Source organism: Aythya marila (assembly GCF_965140915.1).
Source record: "Aythya marila genome assembly, chromosome: 11".
Lineage (NCBI taxonomy): Eukaryota > Metazoa > Chordata > Aves > Anseriformes > Anatidae > Aythya > Aythya marila.
The window spans coordinates 18165488-18190307 of NC_139052.1; the positions used below are offsets into that span (position 1 = coordinate 18165488).

Genomic DNA, 24820 nt, shown 5'->3' on the forward strand with positions numbered 1-24820 from the left:
AGCTGACACGTTTACGCGTGTACTGGAGCTGTGTTTCAAAACACTTGTCCTAGATGCAACAGCAGGGGCTGTGAAGTAGTTGATCATCAAGCAGCTACAGAAAACAGGTGAGCTGTTGGAATGCCAGTTTGTCTTCTAAACCGTTTGGCAAATGAAGAAACAATACTCAGAAATAGCAACAAATATGCTGCTACATTTCATTGTTAGAACTGGGCTTATTTGTAGTAAAGTTTTGAGAACGTGTGCAATGATCCTAAATCACAGCCGCACAACCAGTAAACCCATTAATAAATGGCTGATACTGTTCATTCAGATAAAAAACTCAAAAATTCACATTAGCTGGGCCATGTTAACACTGGTTAAATTTTTAAGGCTTGTTTTCCAAATTAGAGAAAACTTTCAGCATAAATTCAGTGCCACTTAGGTCTTTACCTGAAAGTGCCAGAGGGAGCAGGGCAGCTGATATTTTTTATATATCCTGCATGACACAGACCAATCATCCCAGGTATAAGCCAAAAGAAATCAACGGAAGGCAAACCAAAGCCATGTTTGTACTTTGGAGCCTTGACGCAATTGTAAAATACTAGAAATGCACCTTGCATACTGCCCAAGTTTAAATTTTAAACTTTATTTCAGAAGTTAACTGGTATAAAGGTTTCTTTGCAATACCTTGTATATTATAGCAGATCAGGGCTCCATATGTGAAGACTGCAAGATCAGGCCAGTAGCATATGTCTTTTCTTATGCGCAATTTGGTCAATGGAGGTTACAGCAAAACAGATGAAATTCCAGAACAATAATCCTTAAACTTAAATTTTAGGAGCTGCACTAGCCGAGTGCAGCGGGAGCTGAGGATGCTCTGCACAAGTCAGGAGCAACTTACTTGACTTTGAGTTCCATACGCAATTTGTCACTTGAAGGGCCCCACCAACTTCACATCTCCTTTAAAAAGTAGCTCAAAAACTTTTCAGGTATTACGGTCTCCTTTATCTATTTCTGTACCTTTTGTTTCCTAACAGCATGGCATACTGACCACACATACTGCAGTCAAATATAGAAATTAAACTTGCAGAAGAAAGGAGACATTTTCTCTTTAATCTCTTGGAAAAAATTCTAGACTAAAGCATGGTTCTTAAATTGATAACATCCCCTTAAGAATTTATTTGCCAGGCAGTGTTAGAAGAAAAAAGACTTTAGGGTCAGTCTGAACATTAGAAAGACCCCCTTTAAAATCAAGCTAAAGTCTAGATTAGAGATGAGCGGTGTTTGAACGTGCTTCCAACTGATATATTCTAAACTGTAAAAACGCAAATAACTTGAAAATCCTTGTGATTTCGAGCTCTTTGGAAAAGGGACAAGTTCTATCCTAGGAAATATTTAATTGCATAAAAATACTAGTTTAGTGTTTCAATATATGACAGTCATAATATGTGTAAAGCCACCAAATTATTAACAGATGAAGGATTACGTTTTTGAATATTATAATAAATAAATTTTAAAGGGGTGAAATGATATAATACCATGGCAAGAGTAAAATACATTTTAATAAAGAAAATATTGAACATAACTATTTTTCTTTAGATCTACTAAGCAATCTGTGTGTTCTCTATGAGATGTCAAACTATACTGTGCATATGTACACTTTGCTCTCTCTATAAATATACATGTGCATGACACATTTCTAAAAGCAGTAAATGAATGCTGGGGAAATACAGAAACAATGAAGTTCCTAAGAGAAGCTTATTTTTTCAAGTTATTAAAAGAAGGTGGCAAGCATTCATGAGGATATGAAAATTTAAAGCCGTCTGCAGGAAACTCTGAAAACCTCTGGTTAAGGCTGCTGCCAAAAAATCTCAGCTATGTTATGTCAGAATGTTTAATTGCAAGCTGCAATTTTAATGAATGGAAAGATATGGCAAAAGCAGGAAGTTTCTGAAGCAACATAGAGCAACCATGAAAATAAAATACCGAAGGTTGTAATCTTGAATGCTGCTGGAAGCAGGAATTTCCATCCACACTCCCGACTCCTTTTCCTACTGTGCAGAATTTGCCAGCTGTCTGGCTGGAGAGAGGTAAGCTGTTCTGGATATCATCTCCTGGGCTCAAGGCAGCACTTGTTATGTCTATGCGAAGAAGTCAACTTCTTTGCATTTGTCGTTGTGGGTGTTTACAGAAATGCAGTTTAGGAATAGGAGAGGGAAAGCAAATGTCAGAGTGCATTAAATAACATATTTTCTTAACTTTCCAAGAAGCTTGCTTGCAGCATGATGTTACTATTTATATCAGGTCTCTTAAACCCAGCTGTTGGTTCATGTTAACATGCAGAATGGTGAGAAAAACCCAGCAGAAGAGTGTGAATCCCAGGGAGACTTGTATTCTGTCATTGTGAAGACCTAGAAAATATCACAAGTTCTGCAGAGATACGGATCACCCATGCTGTAAGTGAGGCATGCAATACAAATATTTTCCGTGTTTGTCTGTGGTATTAGAGGGCCAGCAACAAAGCAAAAGGAGAAGTACCAAATGCTGCAGCAGGCGCCTTCAGATAGTGTTGTCTGAACCCGAGGCTGGAAAAGTTGGAAAGAGAACTTTTACCTGTAACTCCAAACTAGCAAATATACTGTACACCCACATTACAGCATTCTTAGACAAGCTGTGTCTGATCTAATCTTATGTACCTTGGCCACAAGTTCTGGAAAAACAAATATTCCCAAGGCAATCAGATTACTGAATGCACCATATAACGATGTGGAAATATTAGCGGTTTACAGAGGGCAGTTTATGACATGGATTGAGTGAAATTAATTCATGCATTGTCAGGCAGCTTGGACTTAACTAAACTAAGGAAATCTTTACTTGATTATATCTGTTTTTGGTGGAGCACCAGAGCCAAATAATAGTGTAAGAGCAATACTCCCAACCACAGAGAGAGGTCATAGGAGTTTGATCCAAGCCAGCATTCGGAGAGGAAAAGTCTGTGTCTGCACTGAAGTGGTTGTTACGGGGTTAACAGGGTTGCCCGAAGTATTCATGGAAAGGAACCATTATCTGCTCCTCTCTGGCTTCCTGCCCTGTAGGTTGGAGTCCCCCTTCTCATATCCTTTGTTTCAAATGCAAGTTCCCATCCTGAAATGCTGCGAATACAATTTGGTTTTGTTGCAAAAAGTAGTCCCTTTACAACATCTTCATTCATAGGGTACTTCCACCATTGTAAGTGAAACAATGTTAGGAATTAATCTACCCTGTGATTTTAAGAAACCTTGTTTGTAAAAACTTGTTCTTAGACCCTTCTTCCCTATGAAGGATAACTTAATTGTTTAAGAAATATGCAAAAGCTATATACATGTAATAGCCCCTACTCCTCCTATCCATAGCTTTAAAAGTCCCATATTATGCTTTAATAAAAAGTTCAATTTTAGAAGCATGAGACCTAAGAATTTTTCTCTAGAATATATGATGAAAAAGCTGCTTTCTGGAATATAAGAAACATTTAAAAGGAGGTCTGAGGGGTAGCCATGGTACCTCTCTCTAGTGTTTTGTGGGAAGGTTCCACAATGTAAGTTAAAAGTTAGAGCAGATAAAACTTTGGTGGTAGCATCTCCAAAATACCTTGAGTGGGTTGGTGGAAATGCACTAGAATAGAAATGCAAGGAAAAACTGTAAACTGCTGGATGGTGATTCTATTCAATTGTGAGATTATTTAGTTACAATTAAGACTGTTGTCTTTTATTTTTCCTACAGTTGTCTTTATTTCCTATTTTTGGGGGTTTATTTCTCCTTATAGGATATAATGGAGATCACACTGGCCTACTATTTGGCCAAGGGAAGAGATTTCAGGTGGTTCTCTTTAGTCACTGGGTTGTACGTAAGACAGACAGAAATGTGTGGAGCAGTTGCTCCCTTATTTCTCAAGAGCGATCCTGGCAGATCCTTGAAATGTTTTTTCAATTGTCATATTGGCGCTCAAGTGTGATGCTCTGTGGGAATCATGTTATGTTGCTGCTTCTATGGACAGAAATTCATCGGTCTTATAAAAATGGTATTTTTTTTCTCTGTAGCGTGGATTTGCCTTAATCACCTACAGCTTTGCATCCTTTAGATTATCCAGGTGTGTTTTGCCTTTGCACTTGTTCTGGAAATTAAACCAAACACAGAGCAGGGCCGTCAAGTCATGTAGTGATTTTAGTTGTTTTGATATATAAATCCTTCTGCGGCTTTATTTGTGTCACCCAAAGGGGTGATATTTTTCATTTATGCTATTGTGACGTGAGAACATCTGTGCCCTCCCTCCCACCCATTCTTTTTCACCAGCAGTCCCAAGAGGGGGCTGTAGAAGCAGATGTAGCAGCAAATCATTGCGTATGGAAAACAACATCTGTAATTTCAATTGGATGCCATATTTTGCACTTCCTTTTCTCGATTGTTACACAGGGTAGTGTTTCAGTTGAGACAGGACTGCATTTCAGTGTGAAAGATGCTACTCTGTACCCCTTAACTATCATTTGCAGGGCATATAGAAAAATCCCTGGAGCAACACATGCTATGCTTATTCTGCTAGTGCCACTGAAAAGGACAGATTATAACCAATTATTTATCTCTTTGCCTTCCTGCTCTTTTTTTTTTTTTTTTTTTTTTCCAGTTTAGAATAAATGATTACATACTGAAAATGATTAATGAGCATTACCAGCAGTCCTTGCTCAGGCCTTGCTTCTGTGTCTTATTCAGACTTCCCCTGACTTTTAGAACTTAAGCTTATTGCTTTCATGAGAGGATTTTGTAGTCTTAAGCTTCGCAAATATTATGGATGGTAGGTGTAGTGAAGAACAAGAGAATAAACTGTATTCATATAAAAATCAATGACAATTGAACTGTTTGTGTTGAGAAATACAAGAAAGCTGTATGTACTTAAATCTCTTCCTTGTAGGTCAATAGCAATCAGCACGGAAACATGACAATAGATGAGAATTATTTGCATGTTGTCATTTCTCTCTTACCTCCTGCACTTTCCTAGGTGCTGCTTTGAAGGAAAGGTGGATGCTTCAGAAGTTGTTCAACTTCTTTACAGGTATTTAAATTCCAAGTAAACTGTGAATTATAAATACTGATCTTTAAGGCACAGATCTCAGAAAATTTACTGTTTCTAGTTGAGCTAAATAATTGCAACCAGACAGCAGCCATTTATGTTCATTTTTAGGGAATGATCTTGGAGGATCTGCATTTTTCCACCCAGTGGTGTGATTAACACACTTGGTGTTTCTTATTTTCTAACCCTGTTGGAGCTGTTTCTTGTACCTGACCCAGGAGCTGCCCTCCCAGCCCCACAGCCCATCAGCTGCTGTCTCTTTCCCACAGGCAGCACTTTGGTTCTGGTGTCACGGAGCAGAGCTGTTTGTGTCTGAGCCACTTCGTGTGAGGAAGAAGCCCTATAGAGCACAGATTTTGGGCAAGTTAACTGGTTTTGTTATGAAATTATTATTTTGGGGTCATTCTCCAGCTTTCTGTGAAGGAGAAAAAATTTCACACGTTTTATTTCCCAGCTCTCCTTCCCTCCTCGAAGCCCCCTTCCCCCCAGCAGCCCCCTGAGGGGGCGATAACGGAGGGGACCAAGGTGGGGCCCGGTGGCGGCGGGGCCCTGACATGGCCGCGGCCGGGGCGGGGCGCGGAGCCGCAGCCGTTGCCAGGCAACCCCTGGGCACGGCGCCGCCGGACCTGGGCGCGCACCGGGGCTGCAGCTCCGCGCATGCGCCGCCTCCTCGGGGGCGGGGCTTCCTACGTGCGTCATCCTCTGCCCGAGCCGGGCGGGGAGGGGGGGCCTCGTCTGCCGAGGCTGTGGAGCACGGGGCCCGGCCGCCGCCTTCCGCACCGCGTTCCGCTGCTGATTGGCCGCCCGTTCCCTCTCCTCCCCTCCCATTGGCCGCCCCTCCCGTCACTCCGACCCTCCACGTTTCGCTAGCCCCGCCTTCCCCCTCCGCCCGGCCGCGCTGCCCTATCGGCGGGCGGCCCCGCGCCACGGGGGTGGCGGCCAAGGACGCGGGGCCGGCCGCTCCCCCGCGGCGACACAAAGTAATCCGCCCATGCCGGCCCCATCCACCGGGCCGCCGCCGGCCCCGCCGAGGGCCGCGGGCACCCTGCAGCCTCCCCTCGGCCTCCCCCGCCGCGCCGCCCCCTGCTGAGCGCCCCGCGTCGGGGCGGGCGGGCGGGGCCCGCGGCAGGATACCTCGGGGAGCGCGCTGCGCGCTGCGGCTCTGAGGGGAGAGCGGCGGGGGAAAGTAGTTCCGGCCCGCCCGGGCCTCCTTTCCCAAAAATAGCGCCCGAGAGGATCCGTGCGCCGGCGGCAGCGGCTCCTCAGGAGGCTCCGCGGGCGCCGGGGCGGCGGCGGGCGGCGAGGGGCCGCGGGCGGGTGAGCGGGGCTCGGGGGGACGGGGAGCGGCCGGGCGGCGGCAGGGGGAGGCGGGGGGATAAGGGGGAGGCCCCCGGGGCCTGGCCTCGGTCCCCGGTCCTGTCAGTCCTGTCACGGAGGGGGGGGGGGGGGGGGTCTGAGGCCGGGCCGCGGGGCGCCGCGATCCCCCCCGGGGCCTGCCCGGGCAGGGCAGGGCGGTGAGGAGAGGGCGAGGCCTTAGTGAGGGGCGGCTGAGGCTCCTCGCCGAGGGGCAGCGCCTTTTGTCCGGCTGCGAGGCCACCCGGAGGGTCCGCGGGGTGAGGCGGGGAGCGCTGAGGGGGGGGGGGGGACGGGAGGGGAGGCAGGGACCGGCCGGGGGGGGCACCGCGGTGAGGGGAGGGCTGGAGGGGAGGGGAGGGGGGGGGGGTCGTGTCCGGAGGAAGGAAGGAGGGAGGGAGGCAGGGAGCGGGGCGCTGCCCGCGGGGTCTGCGAAGCCGCCCCCGGCACAAGGCAGGAGGGCGAGGCTGCTCCGCTGCTGCCCGGGAAGGTGCCCGGAGTTGGGGGGAGTTCGGACGCGGTTTCGGCTGCCTCGGAGATGCTGGGTGGCGGAGGGAAGGGAATCGCTCGCGAATTATGGTAGCGAACCGCTTGACAGGTAATGAATTTCGGAGTTGAAAAGCAGGAGTTTTCTGGAGGAAATATGACAAGCTCAGAAGAGTGTTTTTTTTTTTTGTTTTGTTTTGTTTTTTTCCTATACTAAGCGTAAAAATCATCGTGTCGCTGGGACCGAATATATCGGGAGCGGGAGGGAGGAAGGGGCTAGTGGGAATGCGAAGAGGTAACTGAAAGGAATAATTTGTAAATAGTACTAAGGAAAAAATATTGCTTTTGGTATGGAATTGGTAATATGCGCAGCGTTTCTTTAAAATGCTTTTCAAAATCTGGGAAATTTTGATGTAGCGTAAGGGAGGCTGTAAGCGTTCAAACTTCATTATGTTAACTGTCGACACAGTATTGTTAATTATGCAAGTCTTTTGCTATTAGGATCTAGGTATCTACATTTTTATAGCTGTTTCTGTTGGTTTATCGATAGCTAGTGCTTAAACAACCTGCACAAAAGTGGCAACAGCTAAATATTCTATCCTGTATATTTTATTTAAAATCTCTGTGTATCTTTTCCATGTAAGAACGCAATTCTTGTTTCTTTCCAATCTGTTTCCATTTGGGGGAGAACCATGAGATGAGTTTTTAAACTATTTTTTTCATTTAGGTGCTGGAAGGTGTGCAAAATCATGGGGTTTCTTACATAATTTAGACGAGTTGTAATGAAGGATGCAATTTTAACACTTTGGGTTTCTAAAGGGCGTAACTGCCAAGTGGTATTTTTAAAATTCTGTGCTTGTTGGACTAGCAGTACAAAAATGAGAAAAAGGGAAAAAAAAAAAAAAAGTCTTGATGGTAAGGTGTCCAAACAGCGGTACCCAGTTAGAGGGTCTTGTGTTTGAGGGCAGTCGGTCTGGAATTTGGCAAGGAAAATACCCTGGTGCCCTTGTTAGTTTTTTTTTTTTTCTTTCTCTCTCTCTGTACTTCTGTTCTAAATGTGCAGTTGACATAGTCCACCAGTAGTAGTAGAAGAGTGTCATTAGTAAACGAGAAGAGAGAAGGATCCTTCAGTGAGAGGGATGGGGTCTCCTTTGGAGCAATTTTAGCGTAGATGGCAGGCTCTTTTTCTGCCAGCGCAGCCCATCTTAAACCACTTATAATGTTCTAGTATTTCTTATGTTTTATTTGGGAGGAGGCATTCCCAGATTGTAAACTGTGGAAGAAATATGTTAGTCTTTAGCTTGCACATTTGTTTGTTTTGCTCTATTGTTTAAGTGTGTATTTAAGAAATTGTAATTATATTTCACGTCTGTGAGTGGGTCCACAGAACGCTTTGCTTATGGTTAGGTATCTGGATTTAGGTTACTGTAATGTCATGGAACCTTATTTTCTTCTGCTGTGGAACAGAAGAAGAAATAAATGAACACTGAAAGAAGCTAAGTGAGCTGATCTGTGGAATTGAGTTAGGTTGGACTAATAATATAGGAAAGACTTGGAGGGATCGAAACTTGAAATAATTCTGGAGAATAGAACAGCTTAGTGTGGCAGAAGACCTGTCTTACTTAGAAACCTTATTTGAGTCGAAGTGAATGCGGTTTACCTTAAACTGGTTACTGTGGGCAGCAAAGCTTTTGCAGGGTTTATTTTAGAAAGTTAGCCAAGTTTCTCAGATAACCTGTTGATGTCATTCTGAGTATTCAGGGCCTAAGTGCTGCTTCAGAGACCAGAAGCAGCCTGCAAGGCTGTAAACAATGCCATACTTCCTTGCCTCCCTCCGTCCTGCAGGCACAGCAAACACAGCAGCTGGTTACTTCTGGCTGCCGTGGAAGTAGTGTCGGACAGCACTGGAAATGGGAAAAGCTGGAGTAGTTTGTGAACTTAGTTGTTTGTCTGAATAAGGAATATTTCAGTTTCGTAATGTGTGGCTCGTTATGCCTTGCATGTGAGATGCTTGTGTGTTTCAGCTTGATTTAAAAAACAAAAACAAAAAACGTTTTCTAAAAATCTAAGTCATCACATTTTATTCACCTTACTAAAACCTGAATTTTTATTTTTGGAGGCCTTAACACTGGGACTTGCTTTTCCTTCTCATTGAAACCACCCTTACTTGGCTTTAATTTGAACAGCGTGTGCTGACGTAAATGCTGTGTAGCTTCTTAATGCACAAAGTGGCTTTATTTATTCACACTTCTTATTTTTGAAAAACATATTATTTCATGTATTTAATAATGTGTTCTTTAATCGATCACATGGAACAGAAGTCAGAATCTCAGCCCATGATAATATGGGGGAGTTCTGGTGTCTTGCATTCAGATTTCATTTATTCAGTAAAGGAACCAGAGAAAATAAATGCATCGTTCCTCCTTTGTATTTTGTTTTCTTGTGTGCTTTGCTGCTAGCATTGGAAGGCAGATGCACCCAATATTTGAGTTAAGCAGGCAATATGTTACTGAAGTGGCACTGAGCGGGGGCGTAGTTTAATTCTGTCTCCTATCAGACAAAATGACCTCGCCTTTGGAGCTTTTATTCAGGTCCTGAAATATTTAAATCTAGATGACGTTTTTCCTGGAAGTTTATAAAGTGCTTTTAGTGTCTTGTTCAGTTTGTAAGATTACAGCAAGACATTGTTTCTTTTGCTTTTTTCCCAAAGTTAATCGTATCGATCTTCCAGTAAAAAGAGATCAGACGTTTTTTGGGAGGTCAGCTAATCAAAATAGATCTTATATCATTGCTACAGTATCTAATAAATTAACAAAATGGCATCATTAAGAGGTAAAGACAGGCTTCTGCTGTGTAATATGACAGTCACACCTCCCCCCGTTAGTTCTGTGCTCTGTGATAGGGAACCAGCTAATAAATACTGCTATGGAGGGTGAAGTTGGTAGTCTGCAGCAGTGCTGTCTGCTTCATTGTAAAGTAAGCAGCTGATCTAGGTCGCTACCTCTTACACCCCCTCACCTCATGCGTTCCTGTTTTAACACTTGTTCTTTCAAGTTACCGCTTATGGAATTGAAAGAAAGTCTTTTTTTTTTTTTCTTTCGCATTGAGGTACTCCTTATTTTTGTTAGTGAATGCTCTCGTTTAAACTTATATTTAATGGTTCTGTGAGAAAATTCCTAAAGAAACACCCATTCAAGGTAAATCTGGAAAAATAACTTACGTTTGATATGGAAGGGGAATTACTCTCCTGCAAGACAGCTTGGTTCCTTAGATTTCTGGCTGGTCTTCCCTCAGAACTTTGATGCAGAGGAACATGGAACCTTTTCTGTAGGAAACACTTGGGTCTTGTTAGCCCCTTGTTGTAACAGTACAGGTGTGCCCATGTGATGAGAAGAAAACACATCCTTCTTAATGAGAGCATGATTAATTGAACTGTTTTTAATGGAATTAACATTTCTCTGTGAAATTATTGTTTAAGGAATTATTAACATTGTTTCATGGAAGGTGTATTCGAATTCCTACTGGTGCTTAATTGGGTAGGTGTCCCAGTTACGTTCATCTCTGTCCCTGAAGAGATTTTCTATTCTGCTGAGGTCCTTATGGACCAACCCAAAGACTTGAGAGTGCGTTTTGTATTGATTTGTGCCCAGTAGGGGTTTCGTTATGAACTATTAAATATTGTTACAGCCTATTGTAAGCATATTAAGTTAAAAGTAGTGTTAGGAGTTAGCAGCTGAACGTAGTTGTATAAAGGTGATTTAAAGAACTAAATAATTGTGAGAAAAATGTGTTTTTCTTCACTGTAGTGGTTGGAGATGCCCTAAAAAGGTGGAATGGGTGTATCTTTGCTTTTGGTACTTGTATGACAGTGACTAGGGGAGGAGGATTTTTTTCCATTTCCTTTAAATCCCTGCAAGAGTTTTTGAAACTTAGCCTTTATTTGAAAACCAGATTGCTTCCAGTATTGTAATTTGGGATTGCATGGATTGGACTAAGGTTATTTTTATTGTTTGAAAGCTAACCACAGACCTGTGAGGATGCATAGGAGTGGGTGCGTTGTCATGCTGCATGTACTAATGTTTGCAAGCTGTGGTCAGTCTCAACATTGAGTGCTATAGCAATATACATAGGCCTGATCTTGTTATTTTCTGTGATGATTTATGATGTTTAGAAGCTCAAGGGCAATAAATTATTAAACTTTTACCTATATAATTACGTAAGCACATCTATAACTGCTTTGTTAATGCTTTAAACATTGCTTTCATGACGAACCTGGCATAGAGAGCTGAGAGAAAGGATTCAGAGGTGATAATTTTGGTATCCATTATATGTATAATGTATAGAAACACTTTGCATGTGTAAAAAGATGGGTATGGAAGAACTATAATTTTAAAAGGAGAGAATAAACAACCGGGTTCAACCTCAGTTGAACCTTGAGGGAGGGATGCGTGCATGAGCGCACAGTGAGAGGTCTTAAAATGCAGAACAGACTTGCCTTGGTGAAGGGTCTGTTAGGGACCACTGAAAGGTGTCAGGGTGAAGTGAGTCTTTTTTTTGCTTTTTGTTTTGCTTGTGCAAAATTTTTAATACTTGAGGAGGCTGAGAAAGAAGTAGGAATAATTGCAATGAGGGCTTCTCTTTCCTCATGTATCAAAGAAAAGCGATGGTACTTGAAAGCGAGCATCTTTTTCCAGATTTTTTGAACTGTATTTCATTGATGGTCTTAGTAGTGTGGAAAACTTCTATAGCATAGCTCAGAAGCATTGAGGTTATCAACATTAAGGATGTCTTCTTTTTGGTATCATTCTTTCACAGCAACTGCCCTCTTCCTGATATGACTGCATGCATCCTGTTTTAAAAACTGTAAGCTGACAAGAATGAGTGCTAGTAAGCTGGTCTGTGTAGCAGTTCAGAAACGGTGCTTTTTCCATTGTGAGCTTTCAAATCACTGAGTCTGCCAAGAATATTTAAGAAAATTGGATGTTCCCTCATCACTGTGCTCATGTTGTGCTATCACACAGTGAGGGTAATAAACTAAACTTTTGAGCAATTGAATATTTTTCCTTGAAGGTGTTAAAATTTATGTGTAGTAATATGAGGTTTTAATTGCAAACAGGATGTCTTAAATCTGCACTCAGAAGCCACTTTGTTTCAGGGTAAATGAAGGGAAAGTAAAAGGTATGGCAGGAGATACAGTATTTCACGTGGTGTGTGCAGAAAGGGAAGTTGCTTTTTCCTATTTTTTTTGTGCCTGTAGGCTGTAAAATTACCTTTGTTAGTCTGGGTTGGATGATGCACTTATTAGCTTGGCTAGTCGGCTTTTGGGAGTTAAAGTTTTGGATTGCAGAAGAATTTCCTTTGAGACTCCTTGATACCCCCTCTGTTCTGTTTCTTTCAGAGAACCAGGGCGCTTTTTTTTTTTTTTTTTTTTCCCCTTTTTGGTCCTCTTGTTCTCCTTACCTTTGTTCTTAGCATGGTAAATGGTGGTGTCTTCCTTTGTTACTGAAACATACATTAAGATGTCTGCTTTGATGTTGGGCTCAACTATGGAAAAAAGTGCCAGCGGTAAAGGTATCAATGGTTACCACAAAGAAGTGCTAAATTAAAAGAAATCTGAGGGAAGGAGGCAAAACCATGGCTGACTGGAGAGAGATGTGGCAGTAGGTGGAGGCAGGTATTCACTGCATACTGGAGGTGTGGAACGTGGGGTGTTGTGCAGCAGCTCTACTTTGTAACACAAATGCTCTGAAAATTCACAAGGAGGATGTAGAGCATGTAGTAACATTGCTGCGTATCAAAGAACAATTTTCAGTTTTATGTAGGTGGTTATTGTTGTCTTTGTCACAAATGCTAACCTGGATTGCTGTCAAAAAGTAGTGGGGAGTTATCAGCCAAATGAACCGATGTTTTGAGCATATTTTTGCTGTTTGACCAAACCCATGTTACATAACTGGCTAGAAATACAGCATGCTTGTTCTTAATGGAGGCCACAGAAACATTCAAGTTCTTCAGTTGTCATGGGTTTACTGTGGGTTGAAATGTGAGGGGAGGGTGGCAATGGCAAGAGTTACCATAACACGCTTGTCAAATAATGTTTTGTTTTCCTTTGAAAAAGAATCTAGTGGTCAAAGTTTCTCTTCATTGCTTCATGCTGCTAATTCAGTAGCTTCAAGGAACTGACAAAATGTGATGTTGAAATGATAGAAATTTTTGGATTTTAAGACATAAATGATTTGATGTTTGTGAATGCTGGAGTCATTTAGCTCCTTTATGAAAATATAGGGAAAGCCCTTTCAAAGACAAATAATTTGTTCGAGCAGTGAAATAGAGCTACGTAAGAGCTGACCATGTCAAATGCTATCACTGTCTTTTCATGCTGAAAGATGCTCCTGGTGACTCCTAGTTGTGTTTTTTTTTTTTTTTTTTTTTTTTTTTTTTTTTTACGTGCTTATATCTATGCAGTGGCCTTGGATTCACAGTGAGGTGAAATCAAACCTGACAGCCCGCAGTTCCCCGCTAGCTGCTCCTTGTAAATCCGTATGCAGGTACTTTTGGCGTGCCCTGTATGCCAGCCTTCTAGATCAGTGGGTTGCAGTCTTTTTTTCTGTTTGTCTCTTCAGCAAAAGCATAAGGGGAATCTATGGAGTCCTGTAACTGTCACGTTAAGCCTAACAGTGACATGCTTGCTTTTTTAGTTAGCTTTGGAGGCTGGCCTAGATTAGTCTACGAAACCTGTTGTCAAGCGCGTGAGTATTTACAGTGAGCGCTGTTGTGCACTAGCACAAGATGCTTATATAAAAACTTGGACCAGATTCTTTCAGAAAATAACTGCATATAGTCATTCAAAAGGGGATTGAAATTTTGAGTATGAAAAGGCCCAGGTAAAAAAAAATTAAAAAAAAACCAAAAAAACCTGTTTTTAAAAATGAAGAAAAGGACTTGCCCAGTGTTCATGATCCCAGCCCAAAGTACTGCGTAGTCATGTTAGGAGCCCCTGCAGCACCCTCTGGTGATCCAAACATGCTTGTGCAGCAGTTGGGGTCCTGCCTGAGCTTCTGAATGAGCCTAGCCATCGTGTGTTGGTGTAGGGCTGAAGGACGTGCTTCAGAACAAGTTTGGGCTACAGCCGGCTTGATGTTAGCGATAGGTGCTCTTGGGTTTCGCTGCCTTTTTTTTTTGTCTTTACCTTCTGATTTTTTTGTCTAGGAGGAGACAGAAGTCATTAAAAGATCTGTAGACTGTATTGGCAATATCGGCGCTAAGCAAGCGTAACGAGTGTGATTTTGTGAGATGAAAGGCTTCCAGCATCATGGCTGTGTTGCTCAGGAGCAAATGCCCTATGGTATGGGGAAGAGGGAAGGACACAGAGAATGTCTGTATTAAAATTGTTGTTCTGTCTATTACAGCCCATTTTATGGATGATGTTAAAACATGGCCTGCAGAAACTGGAGTTACCTCGTTACTTACCCAGTATGAAATGCGCTAAACTTAAACCTAGCCTAAACAAAATAGTGAGGTAGTGGTTTTGCAAGGAACAAAACTTGCAGAACTTCTAATTTTCTTCTATTATTCCCTGATCTTCCAGAACTTTCTTTGTGTACAGTGCATTTCTCTTAAATTCTTTATCTTAAATGGCCGCTAGCTGTAGCTGGGCTGGGTAGAGGTGGCTGCTGCCTGCTCGAGTGGTCCAGCAGGAGCTGCTGCCTCTCACATTGCCGCAGATGCTTCACTTGGGGTGTGTGCAATCGCCAAGTCCAAATCTCTGGAGCATTCCATAAACTCTTAAAAATAATTGATATTTTACTGCTGCACTAGGTTGAAACTGGCCAAATAAATCAGAAGCTATCAATGAGGAAGATTAGACTGGGCCAAAGCAATCACATTTTATTCAAGGAGGTTGAAAAGGCTGTTAGTGATAGGTCCTTCTTCAAGATTTTACTGCCATTATTGATAATTCTTTCTTAGATAAGTAAACTCTTATTTCTGAGAAGTTTTTATTTGATTTTATGGAAGTAAACTCGTAAAGGTAGGACCACTTCAAACCGTGCCTTCGGTTTCTTATTTTGCCTTGCTTTTAGTGTGCTTGATTTGACCTAAATGTCGTAGTAGGCTGTGATTCATTCAGTCAGAGAAGTTAAATCTTAACAGATCTTCAGTTTGATCATGCCTGCTTAAAAGTATATGGAAGGATGTTAGTAAAGTATGTGTGATCTCTTAACCAGAGAACCTGGACAGGATGCCATCTGCAGAACACTGTAAGGGTTTGGGGATTCTGTGTGCAACATAGGATTTGCTTCTTGTGATCTAGAATTTGAGCTCAATGGCTTGCGATCACTACTGCCTGTCCTCCGTTGCTATTTCCCTTGTCAGACTTTGGACCATAATTGTGTATGATGGTTTTATACCAGTTCTGGACAGCAGTTTGCTTTGCTTCTGCTTGTGTCCTGGGGATGGGGGTTATGTCCTGAACAGGAGGTTATTTGCATGAAAGAAAGGCAGAAGACCTGTTTGTCTAGAAACCATTCGGATTTCTGTTTCTGTGCCACGTGCGTAATCTTCCCTGCGCTCCTCCTCCCTGCCAAGGAAAAGGAGCAGCTAAGGGAAGGGAAATCTTGTTTTGTTCTTATGAGACACTGATAACTTCATTAAAATCCTCACTCCCCTCACCCCCTGTATGTAAAGCTCGTATCTGTGTTTTATCGAGGGCTTCCTGGATACTGTTTTCTTAGCATGGTATTTTTAAGGCTGAATTGTGCAGTATCAAAACCTACCACGGTGTTCCTGAAGATACTGGCTGACTAGTTCTCAAAAGACGTTTCAACCTGCTTTTCCATCATACATTCTTCTGATGAAATGTTAATGAGAAGATGATCAGATAAACTTCTTGAAAACCTGGTACAACGTACTCATCAGCTAAGGATTTTTCTTCGGACCTGTTTCATTTAAGGCATCTGTATTTGTTTCTGTAGCTGTCTGTCTTAATGAGTGCAGATAATGCCTACGAGCAAGCCACAGAGATCATAGTATGCTGTTCTTCTCAGGCTTGGATTACTAATTTTCTGAAGGCCTAAGGAACAACAGCCCTTCATGTGAAGTTCCTTTTGTGCCTGTTAAATCTGTTAGAAGCAGGATAAAGCAAGTATTTGGATATCTGAAGTCACTCTCCCAGCTACAATTCTGTGTTGCTATCTGATGAGGAATCCTCCAGGCTTCTTATCTTCAGTAGCTGAGATCACAGTTTTTGCCTCTGACCTATCTGTGCTTTACTGCTTTTAATTTTTAATGGTCTCTTCTCTTTTAATCATAATGGCTTATAACGTGCTGCACTGGCATAATTAGTTTATCCTAAAACAGTCTGATCTGGTAGCAGTGTTGGACCAGGAAAGAGACAGCCAGCCCAGCAGGCATCGGGCACTCATAGGTAAGTAGGCATTTGGGCCACAGGGGAGGAAGGAAGGAAGGAGTAGGTGAGAGTCTTTCAAAGCTGTAACAGGGTCCTGAATGTGAACGTTTCGGCTCACCTGTGTATTTACAGATGGTTTTCTTCAGGACTTTGTAATGAAAGTTAAAGTAACTAGGAGGGATCACTTCAAAAATTCTTTCAACAAAGATACAAGCAACATAGAATTTAATAGACAGACAGTTCCTCAGATATCTCTTTGCTGAGGTTGTTTTTTGTATTTGTAGCTTGCTTTATCAACTCTTACTTTTGAGAGGGAGTGAGCCTTTCTAATTTTAGCTCAAGTGCTTTCTTGTTTTGAAGTTACAAGTATTTCTGGTCTCAGACCTTTACATTTTGAAGTATCCTACCATTAATCTATCAGCTTACCTGGGACTATGTATCCAAGTTTGATTGCCTTCTACAATTCTTAGCTTGCCTTTTCCATTACAGTTTCCTTACAAAAAACAAATATGGGCAAGGAAAAACGGCTTATAGTTATATTGATTCTGAACGATAAAGTAAGCATTTAAAATGCGTGCTTTTGGAAGAGCTTGTGCTGCAGTTGTCTTTGTAGTTGCTACATGATTTGAGGGATTAGAATACTTCTTTCTTATTATGTATGAGAAGGAACTTGATGTGAAATACATTCAATATGCTGTTTGTCATGTGCTTTATTTCATGATTTCTGGAATGTGTTTAATTTTGATCTCTGTAGAAGAGTACCTCTTTCTGAAGTTGAGAAAAAGCAAAATTATGTGCCAAGTTGCCCAGCTTTTTGTTGATTAAAATCTGATTTCAGCTCTTAGTCTGATACACGTAGTCATTTGGTTAAATGCTTAGATCGTTACTAGCTGATGTTGGGGAAACAAATACTGGCGGCTCTGGACTGAAAGCAGAAAATGTTCCATTATTTCAGCATGTAAAATGATTTTTAGGGAGCATTTATTGTGTTTTTGGTTTGATAAATCTGCTCATTCTGGAGACTAAAAACTCTGCACTGACAAGTTTGGGTCCTGATTTTTGATCTCAGGCCCTGTAACAAAACTTGTAGAAATACTTTCTTAGGTAGTAGTTGAATTTGTACTTGCTACCTCGGCTCCTATTGAAAGACTAACTTGGATTCTAACAAGCAATTAAAAAAAAATCCACCTGGAAGTGAAACTCAAACATTATTAGGAGAATTTGATTTACTACTACTGCCCATGTGACAGGTAAATTTTATACAGTGTTTTCCACCCAGGAAGTGAGAAAAACGGTTTTAAGCATTATTGTGTGCGTTGAAGTCTTGTGTGTGCTGCAAGATTGTTTGAGGTTTTCCTGTAAATTGCAGCAACTTAAGAAATCTTGAAGGTAGTTTATTTGTAAACTAGCTCAGTTTTGTTTTGCTGGCAGTCTGCTGTATACAGCTAGAGTTACAATAAATCTGAAGGTTGGGAGGTAGAACTTGATTCCTTCCTGTTACGACTGTACTTCACAAAAGCTTGGGATGGCCATCGTGTTGGTATGGTTCACTTAGGTCAAAACAAAATTGTTCTGGTTATAATTCTAGACCAGATTAGGTGAAGGCAGCTTGGACTGTGAATTTAGTACATCTTTTGAAATGCTTGGTTTCTTTTTTTTTATATTTCGTTGTTTCTCCTACAGTCATTAACTGTAATTACAGTGAGATTGCAGTGAACTTGTTTTGCTTTTGTGGCTAAACCCTTGGCTGTACTGATGATGTAGGTGGTGGAGATTCTCTTCCTGTATTATTTCTACAGTGTTTTCTTGTGCCTGTTACATCTATAATGAAAATACTGTAAGCTGTCCTCAGTGCATGTGTGCTTGTTACAGTATTAATGTTTGTGTCTGAAGGATTAGTACAGAGATTATTAGAAGAGGAAGTCTAGCACAGAAACACATCCTTTGGACTACTTGAAACGTTGGAGAATTCTGACAGGGTTCCCATGGCAGTGAATGTGTTTTCTTCTAAACACATTAGTCAGATCTTGCTGTTGTCTTCCTTATAATGCAGCGTGTTGGCTACATTATAGTCAAGATACAAGTTGCCTTAGCAAAAACTTCTGGAGCTGTGTTTAAAAAAAAGTGTAAAGCTGTGTTTGGCAATAAAAACAAAAAAGCTACCAGGTTGTAGTGGTCCCTCTGTATGTGTGTACAGAACTTTCTTCTCCTTCACGGATTAGAAAACTTACTTGAGTAGCAGTCTTTGTCTTTTTTTTCCATCTTAAATTGTCTAACTCTTATTTTAGGGAGACAATATGAGCACAACAAATAATTTATCTGAGTGATACCTGACTGGGTTATCATTGGTTAGAGAAGGTCTCTACAATCCTGCATTGCACAACTGTGCGTATCTGAGAGAGCTGCAATAAACAATGAACTCAGCTCTTCAGTCAAATGCACGTAACTGCCACTCTTGAATGTCCCAGTGTGTTGAGATGCTCTCCTGGATTTCCAGGGTTTGAGCACAAGTGCAGGGAGCGCAGATGGCATGCTGGTGGCCAAGGGAGCGGTGCGTCCGGTAGGTCTGTGCCGTGTGCTCAGACATGTTACAGGCTCACAGGCCTTATCTGCATTTCGTGCACAGGCTTATCTTAATAATGCTCACATTTGAAAGACTTGCTGAGCTACTCTGCTCGAGAACGTATGATGGGAAAAATATTACTAATTAGATCTGTCTTTAAGATTAGAAACCAAATTCAGGAAAATAGTCTTTTAGTCTGTTTAGCTGGAATTGCTCAGATCCCCTCCTAGATCAAAGGTAAAGCTATATTGTGATTAAAGGTGTGACTGCAATTTGTGTAGATAAATATATGCAGGCTACCTTTAAACTAGTTAGTTTAGTGTAGCTGTGCAAGTCAATGACATGTTAGGATACCCACGGAGAGAAAGTATTTGCTTTGGTTTTATCCCTACTGCTTTAAAATCCGTGGTGTCACAAAGTGCGCTTAATTGTAGTCCCTAAAGAGGACAAAGCTGTTTCTTAATGGAGAACGTTTCTTAAGAGTTGAATTTGTCATCTGTTAAGTGTTTGAGAGACTGAGTGAGTTCAATTATGACTATTTGCGAGTGAGAAGTGGGTGGCAGTGCACCTGCATTTGGAGGGGGGCATGTCTTATCACATGGTCTCGTGTGGTTTGTAGCTGTGAATTCCTGTTTCAGCTCTTGTTCACGTCTTTAGCAGAAAATTACTGAAACTGATACATTCCAGTAAAACAAGTGACAGCCAGCACCAGCCAACTTTTACTTTGTTTCTTTATTAAATGTGGTTTGGTCATTTTCTTGTGTTGTGAGAATGCGTGATTCTCAAGGTTCTTGATTTAGCAGAAACTGCTTTATAAAATGTCTATCAAAACTGGCATAAAATGCCTTCTGGAGTAGGCCTGAAACTCTGTTATAGCAAATTTACATCAGTCATTTTTTTATAAGGAAAAAAAGCGTTTTTTTTTTTTTTTTTTTTAATACTTAAATTAGACAATTAGACTAAAATGAAGTTTGTGGCTTTCAGTAAAACTTGTAGCTCCAGAATCTGTCTGTGCTTCAGATCAATGCTTCTGCTGGGAGAAGAAAGCTTTGGCTCAGTCGGCCCTCACAGATCATGAGAGCTGGTGAGCTCAGGGTTTTGGTTCACTTAGGACTCTGTGACAGAGGCTTCTGTTGAGCAGATCCAGATCTCGTGGTGCTGATAGTGGTTGGCTGGTGGTGGTAGTTCTACTGTGTTGTTGTTAGACCTGACCGAGTGGGTGCCTGGCTCTGAGAGGTGTCAGTTTTAACTGTGGGGCTTAATTCTGCAGAGTAGAATTTCCACCGGCTCCTTAGGGAAAAATATGGAAAATAATATATATATATATATAAAAATAAATTCCAGTGAGTGCTGTGTTTTTCCATTTGTTTTCAGTTCTTCAGCTGATACCTGTAGGTTAAATTACAAGTTTCAATTGTTGTCTGGAGGACTTTGTTAGGCAGTTGTTTTAGCAGCAAATGTTACTTTTATTGCCAAACTTTGTTTTGCTCAAGTGTTTAATTGTTGAGGAAATATAAGATTGGTGCTTTGCCTTGCCATTGAACCTGGTTGATTGCTTTCTGACCCTGGTGCAAATACTTTAAGCCTTGTCTCCCTGCCTGTGTGCAGGTTAACAATCTCTAGTCCTGTTCTGCCCTGTCACGCGGACAGGGAACAGTATTTTGAAGAGGAGAGGTGGCGTGCCCTGTGATACGGCTAAAATGAAGTGACGTAACCAGTTGAAGCTATGCGGGGTGTGACTTGATGTGATAATTTGGAAGAGTGAACGTTTTGGACTTCAGCTGTGTATTCCTTCTAATCTTTTTTTGAGAGTGATGCAAGCAGACCAGAAGTATTTGAGCCCCAACTTTTCTACCCTTCTCTGTTTTTTTTCTGTAGCTTTCATTCATTTAATTTTCCATTGGGTAGATACGAGTTTTCTGTCAGATTTATCTAGTACATCTGACCTACTCAGTAACTACCTTTTTTTTTTCTTTTCATAATATCTTCCCTTCCGCTTCTGATTTGCCATGTAATGCTCTCAAGAATACAGTTTCAGATCAGTCAGGTGCATATATCACATGAACAGGGCTTTATTCCTTGTTTCCACTTTGTGTCTGGAAAAGTCTGTGCTCCCAAACTGATCAATTATATATCAGTACTTTCAGGAAATAAAACGCTTTGATCTTAAAATCTGCATAGCTTTACATTTTCTATGTCATGTTTTTATTATTAATGTTTAGGTAGATTTTGATTTGTTTTTGCTTTTTGTTTGTTTTCTGAAATACAAGAGAACTGTAACACATCAAACAGTTGCAGATAATTTAATGCCAAGTCTCTACCAAGGTCAGCATTTTTTAAATATTTTGTGTAATACTGAGCATTGTTCTTAGTCAAAACATGTTTCAAGTGATCTGTAGAACCTTAATATTATTTGCTTGCAGTAGAAACATTTGTATTTCAATGTTTACTGTATTGGTGCAATATCAGGTATCAAACTTCTGAATGTGTTGTATACTTGTAATGCGCCTTTACATCGTTGTTCTGTAGTGCTGTGACTTTGTAGTAGTTGGTCAGAGTGGGATGTAATTCTTCAATCATCAAGATGGAAATAAGTTTTCAAATACAATGTAATACCAAAATGGGTTCAAGCCTGATGCAAATACAGTGATTGCTTAAGTATCTGAGCAGTAACAAGTCAAGTGCTGGGTCTAGCAAAAGCAGACAATGGGACCCTGATGGGATAGGCTTGCCTTTTTGACAGTTAGAAGGAGGTGAACCACAGTTCCTGAAAAAAGTGTTTGTTTTTTTTTTCTTTTTTTTTTCTTTGCAACAGCACTTTCTGTGCTCCCACAGGGTAGGGTGTGGGGACTCCTTACCACCAGCTGCACAGTGCCCAGGTGGCCCAGATTGAGTATTAAAGCTATCAGGTGGAATGCTGCCCTGTACCAGTGCTTAGTCAACATGGTGCTACTTGACCACGTAAAGAATGTGCTTATGTGTGGCATGAAGTAAATACAGATTCTCCATGTAGTTAGTACAAATGTTTCTCCTGGTTCATTAAAAAAAATCTTTCCTGCTTTGCAGAGATGATGGGGTGCCTCCAGCATGGTCCCTTAGACACTGTATTATTTTTGAGGAATGTGAAGTGAGATGTACCTCAGTATGGTGTTGTAATCATAAACTTTATGAAGCATGAAAGCAATAACGTGAACTTTTATATTCATTAATTGTACTGAAGCTGTAATGTCTGAATGGAACCCGGTCAGTGTATTGGGACCATACTGTAAACTTGAGCTAGTTTGGTGTATAACCACTGAGTGAATGAAATTGCAAAGGTTCTACTGTTTCTCTTCTGTAAAAACGTGATGTGCTGTATCTCTGCCACTGTATTATTTGATAAACTGCTGCTTCATTAGTCTCTGCAGGCTAATTTAAGGAGCTACTCAGATTACATAATGAGCAATCATTAAAATATCATCTACTCAAAATCCAGCTATTTATCACGGCATAGCTGTAGGTTTGCCTCCCTTTATGTTAGCTTGATCTGCCCATGGCATACTTCCAGGTGTCCTTCTGACAGCGTGGAGAACCAGGGATGTCTGAGCCTTCTTGTGGAGTTACTGCTTGAGTGGAACAGGTCTAGATGTGTTCATAGTATGCAGCAAACATCAAGTTGCATCTGAAGCAGGTACAGGGGATAACTTTTAAACTAGCCACCATGCATGTGGTTTCATTAGCAACAGTCTGAGATTTCCATATGTGAGCTAGTGGCCTAAATATTTACTAAAGGTCTGGATGCTCTCCCCTGCCTCCAGCTTCAGCGCTGAAGCTTATTGTGATTACACTGTTACTGATGAGTATTTGAGTTGAAGGAGTTAGGCTTTCCTCTGTGCTTCTGTAAAGGAAAGGATTAATGTGAATACAGCAGAATACAGATACTTTTCTAATCTGTTTTGAGCTCTGTGATCAAATCTATTTCCGTTTCGTTTTGGCTTTCTCCGAGGCAGTGGGCTGCAGCCATGAACCACGGTATCTGAGGTGCCCCCTGTGTTAGTTCCTGGGCAGCTTTCAGAAGAAGTTGCCTTCCTTTGCCCATCGGGCTGGCATTCGCCGTGGTATCAGTTTTTGTGGTATGACATCGGAAAGTGCAGCAACAGAGGTTGATTAAATATTTGAAGTGTGCACTCAGTTTTGACAACTCAGATTTGTTTGCACTTGTTATATGCCAATGTGTGTATATTTATATGTCAATATATGTAGTGACAATGTGTGTCTTTATATATCAATATCTTTTATAGAGAACATCTGCTATGAAATTGTTAGAACAGCATGCCATGAAGCTTATTATGTGTTCTAGTAGCTATTGTGTACCCAGTTGGTTTAATAAACCACTAAAACATTTCAAACGTAGTTAAATATCATATCTGGTTAATAACGTGTCCAGTTTTGAATTTAATCCATCTTCTATGTCACGCGTTATGGACTAAAATCTTATAACTTTTTCCTTAAATTTGTTTAATGAGAGAATAAAAGACAAAGAAATGAGCTTTGGAGTCTTGAATGTTAAAACCTCCTAATGTAAATAACAAATGCGAGGGTTACATGTGTGTTCTAAAGCACTAAGTGGGTTATGGTAGCACTGGCACACTTAGTGCTCTGTTGGCATAGCTTTTCCCTTCGGATGATTGTTCGGAATGTGCGGCCTCTTTGTATATTTGCTGTAGCAGAGCTAAACTCTAATGTCACTTGCGGGAGAAATTTAATACAAGGGGCCTGTACAGAACCGAGCTCCTGCCATGATAGCATGTGGTATATTTAGTATGCATGTGTCTAGTAACCATGTGATCTTACACATGTGAATGAAGCAAATTCTCAGCAGTTATTTCCCTAATTATTTTCAGAGTTCTGTTAATTAAATAAAATATTATCAAACTATGGCTCTGTTTGTAACTGAGAAGTAACCAGCCGAGGGATTTGGAATGCCAAAGCCTTATCTTCCTATCTGTGGAAAACAGGAGTCAGAATTCCAAAATACGTGGAATTTTTTAATCCACCTTCGTTTTAGGAGTATTTTGTTTGGATCTAGGCTGTTAGGATTCACAGTTTTCTTCTGTCATGATGACTGAAGATTAATTTTTAAATGAAGTATGAAAATAATCTGATTCTTAGGTACTTAATCTATAAGTATATATAATCTACAAATTGTGAATTTTCACAATGCTATGATACTGTCAGATTTTTTTTACTGGTATCTGTGCTTAAAAGTTCATGTGTCATATACGTTCTTTGCACATTTAACAGGCAGACATTTAGGACATAGTGCTGGGAAGAGTGGCACGTATAAATCCACTATCAGGACAGTGTAGCAAGGCAGATAATCTCTTCAATGCCACATAATCTCTCTGATACAGAACCCTAGTAAAATTTAATGCCGATTTTTGGGTGGTGTGGTGCTGCAGGTGTGATATTGATGTTGGTTTACTGTTTTCAGTGTTTTTGACATCTTATTCTGTGTGGAAGGAGTGAGCTGGCTTGCATGTTATGCCCAGTTTGTTGTGTGATACCATTTAGCATGCAGCAGCAAGGTTCTTCTTGCACTTTGAGAATGGGCCCAGATGAATAAAAATGTCCTAGGCTGGCTCGAAGCCCCAGAGTGCAGTTTTGATACTGAATGTGAGACAATTTCTAATGACCCATAGCCAAGGAATTTACTTAGCCTCAGAGCTGCCTAATTGCATTCTGCAGGCTTAAAGTTTCAAGTGGGTTCTGAGTGCTTTGGGAGCTCCTTTCTTCTTCGTGTCCAGTGGTCACACACAATGCCTCGAATCTCTTGCCAGCAAGACTTGGCCAAAAGCATGAGAAATGAGTGGCTCCACCTCCCCTCGCTATGAATTAAATTGTACATGTTCCAGCTGGTAACTTCTTTTTCCCACCATTTCCTGTTGAAAAG

The 24820-nt window shown here is 41.2% G+C and overlaps 1 protein-coding gene across 7 annotated transcripts in view; it reads left to right on the top strand.

Annotated features, from left to right (window-relative positions):
- The first annotated feature begins 6038 nt into the window (after window positions 1-6038).
- MEF2A (myocyte enhancer factor 2A) overlaps window positions 6039-24820 on the top strand; it is an 85841-nt gene continuing 67059 nt past the window's right edge. For 2 of the 7 annotated variants that reach the window (XM_082769381.1, XM_082769385.1), the window contains exon 1: window positions 6039-6400. The gene's annotated coding sequence lies outside the window, so the exon portion shown is untranslated. Of the gene's footprint in view, window positions 6401-6888; window positions 7035-24820 lie in introns of those variants that run through there. The other 5 variants (XM_082769383.1, XM_082769387.1, XM_082769384.1 and 2 more) reach the window with 4 other exon arrangements.